Genomic DNA, 19787 nt, shown 5'->3' with positions numbered 1-19787 from the left:
AGATTGCAGAAGAGAGTCTGCCACAAGCTTGGGGGAGGCTTATCCAGTTGCTCAATGCTTTGCCTGATCATCCTCTCAAGAAGAATGAAATACTTGATATCTTTTATAATGGACTAACCGATGCTTCTAGGGACCACCTAGATAGTTGTGCTGGTTGTGTTTTCAGGGAACAAACTGTGGAACAAGCTGAAACTCTATTGAATGATATCTTGATCAACGATAATGCTTGGACTATTCTCGAACCACCTCTGAAGCCAACTCCAAAGAAAAGAGGTATTCTATTCCTCAGTCCTGAAGATATGCAAGAAGCCAAGAAATCGATGAAAGAGAGAGGTATTAAATCTGAAGATGTCAAAAATCTACCACCTATCGAAGAAATACATGGTCTTGATAACCCGACACAGGTAGTAGAGGTAAATTCTCTTCGTAGATTTAATGAGAGTGATGTCCCTTATGATAAACCTGCTAGCATATGCTTAGATGAGTTTGATAACTTTGTTGCCAAACAACATAGTTTCAATGATTACGTTAGCAGACAACTGGAGCAAAGCGCTCGTATGATAGATCGTCTAAGTGCTTGTATGGATAGGAATGCTTGTGGCCTTAAGCTTATCACTAAACATGATTCTATGGTCACCACCCAAGTAGAACAAGTACTTAAGGCGCAAAACGACTTGCTCAATGAATTGAATGATAATTCTGTTAGAGTCGTTACTATAGGCGGTAAAATGACTCAGGATCCTTTGTATCCTGAAGGTCATCCTAATAGAATTAGACAAGATTCTCAAAGGGTAAACACTGATGCACCTATTCATCCTGATCATAGAAAGAAAAATAAAGATGATAGGAAACTGCATACTGGTGAACCCACTGCTGCTACACCAGATAATCCAAATGATGTTTCCATCTCTGATGCTGAAACACAATCTCGTGATGAACATGAGCCTAGTGATAATCTATGCTTATACTAATTAGAGACTCCCTAGAAATTACCACGTTAATCAGATTTTACGAACCGTTCATCTGGTGGGACCGAGTTATTATGGTGGAGATTAACCGACATATTCTATCTATTACTATATAAGAAAAGGAAAATAAATAGCCATACAATCACATTGAATAATTTAGATCTAAAGCAGGAAGAAAAAAAACAATGAGCCTCGCATGGAGCGATTTGTATATATATAAACAATTTTCTTACATGAAAATAAAAACGAGTTAAGCCACAAAATCATACATGACCATACAAGGTGTTTATACGGAACGTTCAGGTGCATGCCATCCATCAATGAAAACGATGTGGCCAATGGATTTCCTGGGAGGGTGCCCGTGTAGACGTGCAATCAAGCCGTAGAAATCTATCTAAAGCGGTAGGTTGAACGTATACACTATGGAAACCACGTCCAGCACAACTCCTATCGACCCTCTCTCTCATTTTTTGTGAAAGAAAGAAAAACGGATCTTGCTCCTATAAGCCGATGTGCCTGTAACTGATCCATGCTATGCTAGGGCAAGGCAGAGATTCGGATCATGTAGCTCTCCTAGAGGAAATCTTGCCATGTGAAGTCCGCATCACATCACCTGACGAGGAGACACGCCAGCCCAGTCGTGGCTATTGGCATCTTCTTCTCCCCCTGAAACCTCCTTGCTCTCCTTGATGGCAGGGGAGAACAAAATCAGGATGATGCATGCTGCACTTACATGGCTGGAGACGCAATACTCATAGGCTCCGATAGTTGATGTTGTCCCCGCACAGGAGCAGCAGCGACGTAGTACATAGCATTGGCTAACAGAAGGCTAATTGCATGCCCCATGCCCCATGCCCCATGAGAGGAAACGTGAGGTGGAGGCATGGAGCAGGGTGTGTGACAAGACATTCCTCTCCTGTGCAGATTTTGGCTGCTGTTGCCACAAATCGTATGCCATGAAATCTACTCTGAGGTGAGCACACTCGTACGGCTTGAATCGATCAATTAATATTACTAGCAAAAAAGCCCGTGCGTTGCAACGGGAAAGAAAATAACACACACTTTTAACCCAATAACCACGACTCAAGACCTTAATAGGCCCACGTCTTTTAGTTTCACATGGAATCATATTTGTGTTGCCGACAGTGGCCTCATTACTCACACAACGATAATGTGTTTAGATGTGTTCAGTCCTGAGGTCTCTCTTTCTCTGTTTGAGCAAAACATTCAATATGTTCTGTATGCTTAGTTACAGAGGTAGTATACACTAACTCGGTGTATATTTCATGATCAAATCAAGAAATAAAAGCATGAAAGAATATTTAGTACATGTATTCCAAACAATTTAAATTTATGTCTTGTGAACTTATATTATTAATGAACTGAGAATCACAAATGAATGCAAACACACTTAAGTAGCCAAAGATGTTTATTTAAGCTACACATCCAGATGCACACTATCGTACGTGAGTGGAAGAAATCAAGATGAACTAATCTAGAGGCCATCGGAGCAATCTTTTTTGTTCACAGTCTAGTTTACACGTATACGATGCATCCCATCATAGATAATTGGCCTCTTCCACAAATAGTCAATTTCATCTTCTCCCGATTCCTACCTTTGTCTCTTGATTTGAATCAGTATGGAAGAGAAAAGGTAAACAAAAAAAGGAAAAAAATAAAAAAGAATTCCCGTCTCTTGATGTGAACCAGCCTAAAAGAAGAGAAAAGGTAAACAAAAAAACAAAAAAATAAACAAAAATTGTTGAAGAGAGGATTCGAACCTGGGTGTCCCACGTAAGAGGGGCGCGCTCTAGCCAGCAAGCTATGCGAGTGTATTTGTTCTTTTCCAGTCCACCCTCTTATAAACAAAAATCTTACGGAGCGACTTGTGATAAAAAAACGATTTGCTGGGACTAAAGTCTGGACTGCGGGTTATTTAGCATAAATGTCGGGGGGGTTGCATAAAATGCAAAAAACAGTTTAGAGTCACTTAAAGATGGACTGCGGGTTGATTTTGGAAAACTATAGGGTGTTTTTTGCAAAATGACCACGACGGACGCCAGAAGCAATCGGTGCTACTGGTATACGATGCATCCCATCATAGATAATTGGCCTCTTCCATAAATAGTCAATTTCATCTTCTCCCGATTCCTACCTTTGTGTCTTGATTTGAATCAGTATGGAAGAGAAAAGGTAAACAAAAAAAAGGAAAAAAGTAAAAAAGAATTCCTGTCTCTTGATGTGAACCAGCCTAAAAGAAGAGAAAAGGTAAACAATTTTTTTTGTTGAAGAGAGGATTCGAACCTGGGTGTCCCACGTAAGAGGGGTGCGCTTTAGCCTGTTCTTTTCGAGTTCACCCTCTTATAAACCAAAATCTTACGGAGCGACTTGTGATAAAAAAATGATTCGCTGGGACTAAAGTCTGGACTGCGGGTTATTTAGCATAAATGTCGGGGGGGTTTGCATAAAATGCAAAAAATGGTTCAGAGTCACTTAAAGATGGACTACGGGTTGATTTTGGAAAACTATAGTGTGTTTTTTGCAAAATGACCACGACGGACGCCAGAAGCAATCGGTGCCCGTGCGTTGCACCGGGAGAAAATAAATGACCCCCCATATGCACACTTGACGGCACTTTAAACAATACGGGAATCAACATTAACCACTTGTTTACGTTAATAAGGAACAAAACATATATAATAGGCAACCTAAATGTAATTTTAGAAATTACTAACATCAAGATAATAGCATATTTGATACGTACATATTTTTCTGATGAATTTTCATATATACACACTCGACGACACTTTAAACAATACGGGGATCAACATTAAGCCACTTGTTTACATTAATAAGGAACAAATTATATGTAATAGGCAACCTAAATGTAATTTTAGAAATTACTAACATCAAGATAATAGCATATTTGATATGTACATATTTTTCTAATGGATTTTCATATATACACACTCGACTGCACTTTAAACAATACGGGGATCAACATTAAGCCACTTGTTTACATTAATAAGGAACGAAACATATATAATAGGCAACCTAAATGTAATTTTAGAAATTACTAACATCAAGATAATAGCATATTTGATATGTACATATTTTTCTGATGAATTTTCATATATAACATGTTAGAATTAAAGTTGAGGTTTGAAAGATATGAATAGTTTAAAAAGCATTTGAAATTGGATGAAAAAAAAGTAAAACAGAGAGTTACTGGCCCAATGCAGCCCATCAGCTATCATAGAGAAAATAGGATACTAAAAAACTAAAAAGGGAGGCACCTGGGATCGAACCCAGCTCTCCCCTGAAGAAACGAGCAACTCTTGCCACTACGCTGTCGAAGCGCTAGTGATTTGTATGGGTCCCGTTGCTTATAAGAACCGAGCGGTATTATGACTTGTACACACAAACGATCCGTTTTGACTTAAATACGTACTGCGGGTTGATTACCTAAAACTGCAGGGGCTTTATTGCAAAATGACCACGACGGACCACAGAAGCACTCCGTGCTTTATTATTAGGGAAAGATTAGCTTATTTTAGATTTTATCTGTTGTTACCACAGGTCGTATTAGCCTTGCATCTATTTCATCCATAGTAAATTAGGCAACTATTTAGGTCTTCAAGATAAGTCTAGGATAGTCTTGCATATAATATGAAAAAGATTTAGGAAATAGATTTTAGTATATTTAGCATAATCAGAATTTAGTTTCTGATTTGGCATGTCAACTTGTAGAATGCAGGAAAGTTTGTCGGCCCCCCAACGTCATACCACGTCTGAAGCAAGACTAGGAGAGTTATGAGGTCGCTCGTATATATATGTTACCATTGATCAGATCTCTCCCATGTAAAAACTATGAGGGGTGTGTTTTGATCTGATAGTCTGCCAGGTCGGCAAGTGCATGTTCTAGGATAAATTTCTCCTTTCTACTTTGATTAAGTACGGCCAGGCTGATAGTTGAGTTAACGTATTACTTTTAGCTTTTCTAGAGTCCAGACTCTAATAAGGTTGTTGGGTAATAGATAATAAGCTGCCTTTTTTAGCTTAAATGAAGGAAATTAGTCTTTAAAGTATATTACGTTTCCTCGAGAAAAGTGGAATTGGCAGTACAACTGAAAAAAAAATTATCGTCATTTTATGTGATATTTCAAACCTCTGGTCTGGTCATACTTGGTAATCTATGGTATTTTTCTCTCCATCATCATACGTTTGATGAAAGGCAGAAGAAATAAATTCCTTTAAACACTTGCATGTGCCTCATGTGGCCTTTTAATTCCTTTAAACACTTGCATGTGCCTCATGTGGCCTTTTAGTAAGTATGACTACATGTTTTATCTTAGAAGTTTTTTTAGTGGGGACGATAGTCTTATCTTATATGTTAGGTTATCCTACAATGTCCCAAGCTGATATCACAATTCTTAATGCAAAGAGTGGTATATTTGTTCGTCGGGAAACCTTTCAAAGGTTACTATATCATGCTCTTCTAATCCTATAAGATTTGTTCTTCCCCACATTCTAAGCAATACCTGTTTCTAGCCTCTCTCCTAATGTGATTTTGTAGTTAACTCTTCAATCTTGCAAATGTAATTACTACACCTCAATCAAAAATTAAGAATTATATGCCTAGATACTATGTACTAATTAGCTTTTTATTCTCCATAATTACTCCACAACTACTAATTACCGTTATTGACAGGAATAATCAACATTACTCGACAATTCTAAAATTGCGGCCAGTCCATAAAAGTTACTCTTGCAACATGTTTTATCTCCACAGGAGTTGCCTCTCTTTTCTTTATGTCCATTTTAGACTGTTATTCTTCAAATTACAAAGGAAGGTAGCATTTATCCTTACTCGAACATATTTTGTAGATCTAGGATATTTTTTATTTAATCATATGAAAAAAAAACATAAAAAATTGCTCCTAAAAACTATTACATTATCAGGTCACTACAAATATCTTTCAAAAATAAATTTTCTTGAAATCCGATTTATCTCTAAGTTTAGAGAAATAATTAATGTTCATTTATGGATTTAAGAGAGATATGATGTATGAGTATATTTATCTCCAAAGTTTGCGTAAGTTCTTTTAGATTTTGACTAAGCTTTTTCGTAAGTGAATTCAGTTTCATAGAATATTGTGCCAATTTTGTGATCCAGATTTATTTTGGTGGTTACAAGTTTCAAATTCACAACAGTGTTCACGAGTAATATTTTTTTAGATTGAAAGATAAAGATGACAGTTTCACCTGGATAATATAGAATGAGTATGCATGAAATATCATTTGTTCACAATTGTATCACCGGCTCATGTTTTTTAGTTGTTTGGCATATTGGTGTGGTTATATACACCATACTACTTTCTTTGGCATTCAATAATTATGCACCAAATTAAGAAAGTACTGGGCAGTTTTTTGTTGTTTATTTGGAATATTGTATGGGCCCACAATTGTTTTTATATTTTTGATATACCTGGGAGTATTAACAAGTGAATGAATTTCTTTGGTATGCTTCATGAATGTATTGTTAACCGAACAACAAGTCATCATGTATATAGTTTACTTTCAAGAGCTTAATACAAAGTCTCTCAATTTCTAATTAGTTCAATCTCTCTATGTATTACCAATGTTTTCCAAAATTTCACTAAGCTGTTGTCTAAATAACTAGCCCGTGCAACTGCACGGGTTTACGACTAGTATAGATAATGATGCTCATGTAGATGCTCAACCTAGCAATGATAATGATGTGGAGATTGAACCTCATGTTGATCTTGATAACCCACATCATAAGAATAAGAGATACGATAAGAGTGATTATATTGCTAGGAAGCACGGTAAGGAAAGAGAACCATGGGTTTAGAAACCCATGCCCTTTCCTCCTAAACCATCCAAGAAAAAGGATGATGAGGATTTTGAGCGCTTTGCTGAGATGATTAGACCTATGTTTTTGCAAATGCGCTTAACTGGAAGCCTCAAGATGTCTCCATATGGCAAATATATGAAAGACATTGTCACGAATAATAGAAAGATACTTGATGTGGAGATTTCCACCATGCTTGCCAACTACACTTTCAAGGGTGGAACTCCTAAGAAACTAGGTGATCCCAGAGTGCCCACTGTACCTTCCTCCATTAAAGGAAACTACGTTAGAACTGCTTTGCGTGATCTTGGAGCCGGTGTTAGTGTCATGCCTCTCTCTTTATATCGTAGACTTGAGTTGGAAAAGTTGACACCCACTGAGATGTCTTTGCAAATGGCCGACAAATCCACTGCGATACCTATAGGCATTTGCGAGGATGTACCTGTTGTTGTTGCAAATATTACTATCTTAACAGACTTTGTTATTCTTCATATTCCCGAGGATGATGCCATGGATGTTATCCTTGGAAGACCCTTTTTAAATACTGCAGGGGCTGTTATTGATTGCAACAAAGGCAATGTCACTTTCCACGTCAATGGTAAAGAGCACACGGTGCACTTCCCGAAGAAACAATACCGTGTTCACTCCATCAATGCTATTGAAATATCTCCATCTATTGTTATTGGAAGCTTTAAATTCCCTATTCCTACTGTCAAGATGAGAGATCATATACTTGTTGGGGATATGCTCGTCCCCATTGAGGTAACTTAGTGATCATTCGAAAGTTCTCCGGTTTTATGTGCTTCGAAAAAAGTTTATCAAGGAGACTTGATCAACCTCATTCATGAATTTCTTTTGATGACCATGAGATGGATGAACCTAGAAGTCACAACCTGCTGATATTAACTTTTACTTTTTGTAGCTTAGAAGAAAAATATTATTTTTTGCCTTTTCTCCCTGTTTTCTACTTTTTCCGTTCAATGGAAAAGTGACCGAAAAATCAAAGTTCTCAGAACTTCCCGAAATTCAAGTATGATTTTTTCTGGAATATTTGAGAATTTCTGGGGCAAATAACACGTCAGGGAGGCGTGCCAGTGGGCCACAAGCCTGCACGGCGCGACCACCCCCCTGGTCGCGCCATGCAAGCTCGTGGGGCCCACGTGGTCCCCCTCCACTTATTCCAGCCCCCATCTCCTTCTTCTTCCTCCAGAAAAAAAATCCTTTCAGAGCTCAAACTCGTGTTCTTGCTTCTTTTGCTCAGTTTTTTGATCTCCTTCTGCAAAACCCCATTCACCAAACTGTTTTGGGGAAATTGCTCCTTGGTATGTGACTCCTCCATTGGTCCAATTAGTTTTTTCTCTAGTGCTTTATCCTTCGCGTATTATTACAGCCTTGGTGACCCTGTTCTTGAGCTTTGCATGCTAATTTTAGTTGGTCCCAAGTAGTTTTGATGCATGATATAGTCTCTTGGCACTTGTGGGAGTAGTTGCTATGAATTTTATTGAGCTTAGTTCACCTTCCCTTTGAGTTACTGAAAATTTCAGATTTATTTCAGAAAAATGGAATATGTTTAAGAGGAATTATCATGGTGGTTCCTCAAGCAAAAGAGGGCCCCGTCTCTCAGTTCCGGAGCCCGGCCTTATCTGTCAAGGAACGCAGCGGTGCAACCATGTGAATGGCCCTCCGATGACTTCATGGTTGCTGCAGGCTTCAAGAACGAGTTTGATACACTTGTTCATAACGTCGGGCTACAAGAATTCATCTCCGACAGATGTGAACAGTATACTACACTCACTGCCTCTTTCGTTCGTAGATTCAAATTTTTATCTGGCCGTGAATCATCTATACTGTTCGATCTTTATGACAAATCCTATACCATGGATTTAGAGGATTTTAGTAGAATTTCCAAAATACCTGTGTGGGGCAGTCTTAGTGATCCTCCTAAGTCTTCGGTTAGAGATTTTATTGCTAGTATAACTATTGAAGAAACTAGAGATATTACGGAGGCTACTATAGGGAGCATTCATTTTCCTGCTTGCATTATTTTGCTCTCTTCATAGGTAGATATGTTAATGGCAAGGTCGAACATAGTCACCTCTGCGCGCCTGACCTTAGTATTCTTAAGAGCGTAATAACTGGTGATAGAAGTTTTAACATGGCAGTGATAATAGCGATAAGGCTAACTAAGAATGCCATTGAAGGGGACTTCTTTGGCGGGGTCTATGCTACTCGCATAGAAAATTATCTTGGAGTACCTATCCGCACAGGAGATTCCCCGCTCCCTACAACCTTCCTCGATCGCGCCACCATGATACGTTTTCAATTCCTTGAGAGGGAAAGTGAACCCCTCCTATACCGACTGATATTTAACCGGCAGCATGTTTTTCATATTACCCTTCCTACTCCTTCTCTCTTTGACTTTCAGGGAAAACGAAGATATTAGATAACCAGATGAGAGGCAGAGGAGTATGAGAGGGAGGCAAAGGCTGCTCAGCTTCATGAGGCAGCCATTCAGGCGGTAGCTGCTGCGTCCCAGTACAACCCCCACTATGACTTCGGTTATCACCCGGACTAGCCGTGGGAGTAAACCAACTTAGGCCAAAAGCCTAAGCTTGGGGGAGTACGTGTTTCTCACCGACTTTACATTCATGTTCACATATTCACTTTGATAGTCGGTGTTCACACTTTTTCCCTTGTGCTAGCCATGCTAGTTTATTTCTTTTTCCTGTTTTCTTTTCGTGTGTTTGCTTAGATTTGAGAAAACCCAAAAAGATATTATGTTCTTCTTTTGCTTGTTGGGAGCTTTCCCGTGTAAATAGTTTTCTTTTTCTTTGGGTTGAGGTAGAAGACCATGATTGCAATGCTTAATGGCTCTCATATGCTTTATTGTTTATCTTTCAGTGAGCCATATTACCTTGTCTTCTCCTCTGAGTTTGCTTGCAGATTCCATCTTAGTCCAATGCACGAACACTCTTATTATTATTCACATCATTCGGTCGTGCAAGTGAAAGGCAATAATGATGATATATGATAAAGTGATTAAGCCTGGAAAAGCTGGTATGAACTCGACCTATTTTGTTTTTGAAAATATGACTAGCTCATCATTCCTATTCAGCTTTGTTATGAGAGAAACATGTTTGCAATGACAACTTAGGGATCATAGTTGCTTATGCCATGCTTAATTAGCTAGGAGTTTATAATAGTTTGTTTTGAGTGCCAATATGAATTTTGAGATGATCATGATGTAGCATGATAGGATGGTATCCTCCTTTGAATGATTCAAGTGGCTTGACTTGGCACATGTTCATGCATGTACTTGAAACAAAATCAAAATAGCCTCTACAATATTCATGTTCATGGTGATTTATATCCTGTTCATGCTTGCATTCAACGTTGGTTAATCTCAATGCATTTTGATGACTGTTGTCGCTCTCTAGTTGGTCGCTTCCCAGTCTTTTGCTAGCCTTCACTTGTACTAAGCGGGAATACTCCTTGTGCATCCACTTCCATAAACCCAAAGTTTTTCCATTAGAGTCCACCATACCTACCTATATACGGTATCTACCTGTCGTTCCAAGTAAATTTGCACATGCCATTCTCTAAATCCTCAAACAATAATATGTTTTGTATGCCCGAACCGCTCATGTGGTGACAAGGGGCGGTCGGTATCTTCCATGCTAGGTGTGTTATCCTCGATACGTGTTTATTCACTATCACCTATGAGAAAAGGGCTGGTAATCGGAATGCCCAGTTCCATGCTCAAAACACAATATAATTACAAACAAAACTCTCCCTGGATTGTTGTTGGTATGGACGGTACCCGAGGATTCGGCTAGCCGTGGAGTGTGATTGATCAGTTGTGGGGGAGTCAAAACTTTACTTTTCTGTTTGGGAACCGCCTATGATATGTGTAGCATGGAAGATGTTGTAAAGCCTTGGTCATTGCATTGACGATGAAAGCATACCACTCAAATTACTATTCTCTGTTTCAAAAGCTTGAGCTCTGGCACCTCTGCAAATCAATGCTTCCCTCTACGAAGGGCCTATCCATTTACTTTACTGGTGCAAGAATCAACCGGAGAGGCGCAGCCAGGGGCCCACGAGCCACCAGGCCGCGGCCCCCTGGCCACGCCGTGGTGACTCGTGGAGTCCTCGTGGCCCAGCCGTCTCTCTCCCCGAGCCTATTTAGTCCCTTTCGTCCTGGAAAAAAATCAGAAGAAGGTTTTCCATCGCGTTTTCAAGGCAGAGCCGCCACCACCACCTGTTCTTCCTCCGGAGGTCAGATCTGGAGTCCGTTCTAGGCTCCAGAGAGGGGAAATCGTCGCCATCGTCATCATCAACCTTCCTCCATCGCCAATACCATGATACTCTTCACCGTTCATGAGTAATCTCATCGTAGGCTTGCTGGACGGTGATGAGTTGGATGAGATCTATCATGTAATCGAGTTAGTTTTGATGGGGTTTGATCCCTAGTATTGCTGGTTGATCGACAATTAGCACCTTCCCTGGCAACGGCTCCAGAAAGATACTGTTAGGCAATTGTCTCGCAATAACCCACCAGTGTATGGGATCGCAGCAGTTTTCGGGGGTAGAGTATTCAACCTAAATTTGTTGGTTCGATACGATGGGAGCGAGAGGATATTCTCGAGTATTAGCAGTTGAGTTGTCAGCTCAACCACACCTGAAAGATTAGTATCTGCAAGCGAAGTATAAGTAGCAAAGTGGTATGATAGCAACGGTGTCAGGAAAGAATCTGTTGACGGCAGATTATTCCTAACTGAAGTATCAATGGCGCCAGAAAAGTATTGCAGCAAGTAACAGCAGAGTAACAAGTAATAGCACTAGCAAGGAACGGCAATAGTGACAGCAGTGGTAATAGTAGTAGCAGCAGTAGTGACAGCAGTAGCAAGTAACAGCAGTAGTGACATCAGTAGCAAGTAACAGCAGTAGCAAGGAACGGCAATAGTGACAGCAGTGGTAACAGCAAGTAGCAGCAGTAGCAACAATAGTAACAGCAGAGCAAGTAACAACAACAGTAGCAACAGTAGTAACAGCAGAGCAAGTAACATTAACAGTAGCAGTGGGACAAACTCGTAGGCAATGGATCGGTGATTTTGTCGGATGGCATTCATCATGCAACAGTTATAACAGGGAGAGATATGTGGCTAGCTCTCGTTTGTCAATGTGATGTAGGCATGTATTCCGTGTGTAGTCATACGTGCTTAGGGAAAAGAACTTGCATGACATATATTGTCCATCCCTCCCGTGGCAGCGGGGTCCTAATGGAAACTATAGGATATTTAGGTTCTCCTTTTAATAAAGAACTAGACCAACGCATTAGCACTTGGTGAACACATGAACTCCTCAAACTATGGTCATGATCGGGAGTGGTTCTAGTTATTGTCACCCCGGGATTGCCGGATCATAACACATAGTAGGTAACTACAACTTGAAAGATCGGATCTAAAACACACATATATTGGCGACAACATAATAATTTCAGAGCTGAAATCATGGCACTCGGGCCCTAGTGACAAGCATTAAGCATGGCAAAGTAGTAGCAACATCAATCTCAGAACATAGTGGATACTAGGGGTCAATCCCAGTCAAAACTAACTCGGTTACATGATAGATCTCATCCAACTCATCACCGTCCAGCGAGCCTACGAATAGATTACTCACGAATGATGAAGAGCTTCATGGAATTGGCAAAGGAGGAAGGTTGATGATGACGATGGCGACGATCTCCTTGATCCGGAGCCCGAAATGGACTCCATATCTGCCCTCCAGGGCAAGAACGGGATGTAGCGGCGCCTTTGGATCGTCAAATGCGATGAACTCTTCTCTCTTTATTGTTTTTCCGAGCAGAAGGGAATAAATAGTGCTGGAATTGGAGGCGGTGGAGCCACGTGGGCTCCACAAGCCAGGTAGCCGTGGCCTGGGGCTTGGCCGCGGCTCCTGGGCTCGTGGCCCACTGGCACACCTCCTCCGGTGGATCTTTGTGCAGGTATTTTTCATACATTCCAGAAAAATTCTCCGTAAATTTTCAGGACATTCCGAGAACTTTCATTTCTGCACACAAAAAAACACAATGGCAATTCTGCTGAAAACAGTGTCAGTCTGGGTTAGTTCCATTCAAATCATGCAAATTAGAGTCCAAAACAAGGGCAAAAGAGTTTGGAAAAGTAGATACGATGGAGACGTATCAAGTTCCCCAAGCTTAAAACCTTGCTTGTCCTCAAGCAACTCAGTTGACAAACTGAAAGAGAAAGAAAAAACTTTGACAAACTCTGTTTGATCTTGTTGTTGCAACTATGTCTAACTCATAACCAGAATTTCAGCAAGATCACAAGTTAACCACATAAGCAAGTGACACATAGGTCTCACGGTAAACTAATATGAAAGGCATAATCAACTAGAGAGCAAATAATAATAAGTTTCAGATACCAACATTTCAATCAAAACAAGCATGAAGCAATATGAATAGGTGGTATCTCGCTAGCTCTTTCTGAGACCGCAAAACATAAATGCAGAGCGCTTTCAAAGATCAAGGTCTGACTAAACATTGTAATTCATTGGCAAGGAAGATCCAGTCATAGTCATACTCAATATCATTCAAAAGCAAATCATAAAAATGATAGGGGTGCTCTCTAATTGGTGCTTTTATAAGAAGAGAATGACTCAACAGGAAAATAAATAGACATGCCCTTCGTAGAGGGAAGCATTGATTTGCAGAGGTGCCAGAGCTCGAGCTTCGAAAAAAGAGATAATAATTTTGGGTGGCATGCTTTCATTGTCAACGCAATGACCAAGAGTTTTCAACATCTTCCATGCTACTCATGCTATAGGCGGTTCCCAAATAGAAAAGTAAAGTTTTAACTCCCCCACCACCAATCAATCACACTCCACGGCTAGCCGAATCCTCGGGTACCGTGCATACTAACATCAATCCGGGGGGGAGTCTTGTTTTACAGTTATGTTTTGGATTGGAGCGTGGAACTAGGCATTCCAATTACCGACCCCTTTCTCGTGAATGACAGTGAATAAACACACGTCGAGGATAACACGCCTAGCATGGAAGATACCGATAGCCCCCTGTCACCACATGAGCGGTTCGGGCATGCAAATAGATTATTTCTTGAAGCTTTAGAGAATGGCACATGCAAATTTACTTGGAACGGCAGGTAGATACCGCAAATAGGTAGGTGTGGTGGACTCTTAGGGAACAACTTTTGGGTTTAGGGAAGTGGATGCACAAGCAGTATTCCGCTTAGTACAAGTGAAGGCTAGCAAAACACTAGGAAGTGACCAACTAGAGAGCGACAACAGTCATCAAGATGCAATGAGATTGACTAACATTGAGTGCAAGCATGAGCAGGATATAAATCACCATGAACACGAATATCATAGAGGCTATGTTGATTTTGTTTCAACTACATGCATGAACATGCGCCAAGTCAAGCCGCTTGAATCATTCAAAGGAGAATACCACCCTATCATACTACATCATAGTCATCTCAAAATCCATGTTGGCATTCAAGACAAACCATTATAAGCTCCTAGCTAATTAAGCATGGCATCAGAAACAATGATCTCTAAGTTGTCATTGCAGACATGTTTCTCTCACAACAAAGATGAATCTGGAACGACAAGCTAGTCATATTTACAAAAACAAAATAGATCGAGTTTATACCAGCTTTTCGAGTCTGAGTCACTTCATCATATATCGTCATTATTGCCTTTCACTTGCACGACCGAACGATGTGAACAATAATAAGAGTGCTCGTACATTGGACTAAGCCGAATCTGTAGGCAAACACAAAGGAGAAGACAAAGTAATATGGCTCTTTAACAGATAAACAGATATGCATGCGAGAGCCACTAAACATTGTAATCATGGTCTTCTACCTTGACCCAAAGAAAAAGAAAACTATTTACACGAGAAAGCTCCCAACAAGCAAAAGAAGAAAGGAAAATCTTTTTGGGTTTTCTCAAAAGGACACAAAAGAAGAAAACAAGAAAACAAAAATAAACTAGCATGGATGATACAGTGGCAAAGTGTGAACAACACCTAACAAAGTGAAAGCATAAGCATGAATATAAAGTCGGTGAGAACACGTACTCCCCCATGCTTAGGCTTTTGGCCTAGCTTGGTCTACTCCCATGGTTGGTCTGGGTAATACCCAAAATCATAATGTGGGTTGTATGGGAGCGCTGCAGCCACTGCCTCAATAGATGCCTCGCGGAGACGAGCAGCCTCGGCCTCCCTCTCATACTCCTCTGCCTCTCCTATAGTTATGTAATATCTTTGTTTTACCTGAAAGTCAAAGAAAGCAGGAGCAGGGAGGGTAATATGAAAAACACGCTGCCGGTTAAATACTAACCGGTAAATGAGGGGTTCCTCATCCCTCTTAAGGAATTGATAGCGTGTCAAAGCGACACGATCAAGGAAGGCTGCATGGAGTGGGGGATCTCCTGATCGGATGGGCATTCCAAGAAAATTTGCTATGCGAGTGGCATAGATCCCACCAAAGAAATCCCCTTCATTAGCATTATTATTTAGCCTCCTTGCTATAATAGCTCCCATGTTTAAGCTTCTGTCACCTGTTACTGTGCTCTTAAGGATACTAAGGTCGGATGCGCATAGGTGAAAATGCTCAATCTTGCCGTTAACGCATCTACCTATGAAGAGGGCAAAGTAGTGCAAGGTAGAAAAATGAATACTCCCCATGGTAGCCTGCGTGATGTCTCTAGTTTCTCCAACAGTTATACTAGAGAAGAAATCTCTAACCGAAGACTTAGGAGGATCATTGAGACTACCCCCATCGGGTATCTTGCAAATTCTATTGAAATCCTCTAAATCCATGGTGTAGGATTTATCATACAGATCAAACAGTATGGATGAGTCACGGCCAACTGAAAATTTAAATCTATGCACGAAAGAGGCAGTGAGCAAAGCATACTGTTCACATTTATCCGAGATGAATTCTTCTAACCCGGCATTGTGGACTAGTGTATCAAACTCATCTTTGAAGCCTGCTTCGATCATGAACTCATCGGAAGGCCATTCACATGGTTGTACCGGTGCATCCCTTGGTTGACAAGGATCAGGCTCCCGAATCGAAAGACGGGGGCCCTTTTTGCTTGAGGAACCACCATGTTACTTTCTCCTGAACATACTTTCTTTTGCTGAAATTTTTGAGGTTCAAGAGAAAAGTGAATAAGGACCAACCACACTCGTAGAAACTACTACTACTAGTGCCTACAGACCGTATCACGCGTTAAAACTACTTGGGACCAACTAAGATTAGCATCTAAAGCTCAAGAACAGGGTCACCAAGGTAGCAAGAATACGCGAAGGATAAAGCACTAGAGCAAAAACTAATTGGACCAATGGAGGAGTCGCTTACCAAGGAGCAATTTCCCCGAAACGGTTCGGAGAATGGTGCTTTGAACAACGAGATCGAAAATCACAGCCAAACGAGCAAGAACACGGGTTTGAGCTGCGAAACGATTTTTTTTGGAGGTGGGGGAAGCTGATGGAAGCTGGAATGAGTGGAGGGGGCACCTGTGGGCCCCACGAGCCAGGTAGCCACGGCTGGGGGGGTGGCCGCGCCTCCTGGGCTCGTGGCCCACTGGTGTGGCCCCCGGACCAGCTCTCAGTCCGAGTATTTTTCAAAAATTTCAGAAAAAATCATATTTGATTTTCAGGACCATCGGAGAACTTTTATTTTAAGGGTACTTTTCTCCGGGACGCTAAAACAGGAAATAGGGAAAACTAAACTAAATCTATCATTTTTATTCTAAGCAACAGAAGGTGAAAGCTTAAAACATAGGTATGTGACTCCTCGATTCATCCATCTCATGGTCATCGAAAGAAATCCATCAATGGGGTTGATCAAATCCCCTCGGCAAAACTTTTTCGAATCGCAAGAGGAAACGGAGAATTGTCGAATAGCCACTAAGTCACCTCAATGGGGACGTGAATCTCCCCAACAAGCAAATCATACTTCATCTTAACATGAGGTATAGGGCATTCAAAGCTCCCAATAAGAATCGATGAAGTTTTTTCGATAGCATTGATGCAATGTACTCGATATTGTTTCTTTGGAAAGTGCACCGTGTGTTCATTACCGTTGACATAGAAGGTGACACTGCCTTTGTTGCAATCTATAACAGCCCCTGCGGTGTTTAAGAATGGCCTTCCAAGAATGATTGCCATGACATCATCCTCAGGAATATCCAGGATAACAAAGTCTGTCAAGATAGTAACGTTAGCAACCACAACAGGCACATCCTCGCAAATGTCGATAGGGAAAGCAGTTGATTTGTCGGCCATTTGCAGAGAGATTTCAGTGGGTGTCAACTTATCCAGTTCAAGTCTACGATAAAGAGAAAGAGGCATAACACTAACACCGGCTCCAAGGTCACATAAGGCAGTTCTTACGTAGTTTCCTTTAATGGAGCAAGGTATAGTGGGCACTCCGGAATCACCGAGTTTCTTAGGAGTTCCACCTTTGAAAGTGTAATTGGCAAGCATGGTGGAGATCTCGAGATCTTGTATCTCCCGTTTATTAGTCACAATATCTTTCATGTACTTGGCATACAGAGACATTTTGAGCATATCAGTCAACCGCATCTGCAGAAAGACGGGTCTAATCATTTCAACAAAGCGCTCAAAATCATCATCATCCTTTTTCTTGGATGGCTTAGGTGGAAAGGGCATAGGTCTCTGAACCCATGGCTCCCTTTCTTTACCATGCTTCCTAGCAGTGAAGTCATTCTTATCGTATCTCTTAGGTTGTGGGTTATCAAGATCAACCGTAGGTTCAATCTCCACATCCTTATCATTGCTAGGTTGAGCATCATTATGAACATCATTGTCTATATTGTTACCAGGTTCATGTTCATCGCCAGATTGTGTTTCTGCATCAGACGCAGAAATATCATTTGGATTCTCAGGTGTGACAGCAACCGGTGAACTAGCGTGTAGGTTTCTATCATCCTTCTTCTTCTTCCTAGGATGACTAGGAGTATCAGTGTTGATTCCTTGAGAATCTTGCTCAATTCTCTTAGGATGGCCCTCAGGATACAAAGGTTCTTGAGTCATTTAGCCTCCTCTAGTAATGACTCTGACAGAGTTGTCATTTAATTCATTGAGAAAGTCATTCTGAGCCTTAAGTACTTGTTCTACTTGAGTATTAACCATAGAGGCATGTTTACTCAGAAGCTTCAGATCATTGACATTTCTGTCTACACATGCACTTAAATGGCTAAGCATACGAACACTTTGTTCCAATTGTCTCCTAACCTAATCATTGTAATTCTGTTGTTTGGCAACAAAGTTATCAAATTCATCAAAGCATAGGCTAGCGGGTTTATCAAAAGGAATATCACTCACATTGAATCTATGCAGAGAATTCACTTCTACTACTTGTGTCGGGTTATCGAGACCATAGATCTCTTCGATAGGCGGTAGATTTTTGACTTCTTCAGATCTAATGCCTTTCTCTTGCATAGATTTCTTAGCTTCTTGCATATCTTCGGGACTGAGGAATAGAAAACCTCTTTTCTTCGGAGTTGTCTTAGGAGGTGGTTCGGGAATAGTCCAAGCATTATTGTTGATCAGGATGTTATTCAGTAGGATCTCAACTTGTTCTACAGTTCATTCCCTGAAAGCACAACCGGCACAACTATCTTGGTGGTCTCTAGAAGCATCGGTAAGTCTGTTATAGAAGATATCAAGTATCTCGTTCTTCTTAAGAGGGTGATCAGGCAAAGCATTATGTAGCTGGATGAGCCTCCCCCAAGCTTGTGGGAGACTCTCCTCTTTGAGTTGAGCAAAGTTGTATATTTCCTCCAAGGCAGCTTGCTTCTTATGGGCAGGAAATATTTCTCACTAAAGTAATAGACCATATCCTGGGGACTACGCACACATCTAGGAGCAAGAGAAGTGAACCAGGCTTTAGCATCATCCTTCACAGAGAAAGCAAACAGCTTAAGGATATAGTAGTAGCGAATCTTTTCCTCACTAGTGAAAAGGGTGGCTATATCGTGCAGTTTGGTAAGATGGGCTACGACCGTTTCAGACTCATAACCGTGGAAAGGATCATATTCGACTAGAGGGATTATCTCAGGGTCGACAGAGAATTCATAATCCTCATCGGTGATAAAGATAGGTGAAGTGGAAAACTTCGGGTCGTATTTCATCCTAGCGTTCAGAGATTTTTCCTTCCACTTGAGAAGTAATTTCTCAGCATCATAGGCATCCTTACATGCAAGAAAATCCTCAGCTATCTCTCCCTCCATAACATTACCCTCAGGTATATCAGGCAATTCATATCTAGGAGAGCTAGATCTAACAGGAGCAAAAGCAGGTTCTATCTCAATAGTATCGGTAGTTTCAGAAGCATCACGAGCATTGGCAGTAACTCTAGCAATATGAGCATCAAGGAATGCACCTACTGGCATATCAGGCAAAGTAGTATCTCTAGCAGTATCAAGCATAGCATCGTTAGGCAAAATAGCATCTCTAGCATCATCAGGCAAGGCAGTATCATGAGCAGTATCAAGCATAGCATCATGGATAGCAATATCAGGCATAGCATCATCAAGCATAGTAGCATCATAAGCATCATCAATAGCAGTAGCATCTCTAGCATCATCAAACACAGGCGACATAGCAAGATTTCTAGCAGGAGGTGGTGTCGCAAACTTACTCATAACTGAAGGTGAATCAAGTGCAAAGCTAGATGGCAGTTCCTTACCTCCCCTCGTAGTTGAGGGCAAGACTTTGGTTCTTGGATCTCTCAAATTCTTCATAGTGATCAGCAGATATAAATCCCAAGTGACTTAGAGAATATAGCTATGCTCCCCGGCAACGGCGCCAGAAAAATGTTGCTGGTTGCTTGACAATTAGCACCTTCCCTGGCAACGGCTCCAGA

This window comes from Hordeum vulgare, chromosome 5H (genome assembly GCF_904849725.1).
Source record: "Hordeum vulgare subsp. vulgare chromosome 5H, MorexV3_pseudomolecules_assembly, whole genome shotgun sequence".
NCBI classification, from domain to species: domain Eukaryota; kingdom Viridiplantae; phylum Streptophyta; class Magnoliopsida; order Poales; family Poaceae; genus Hordeum; species Hordeum vulgare.
The sequence above is the reverse complement of the archived record's forward strand: the minus strand, read 5'-3'. Positions refer to the sequence as shown.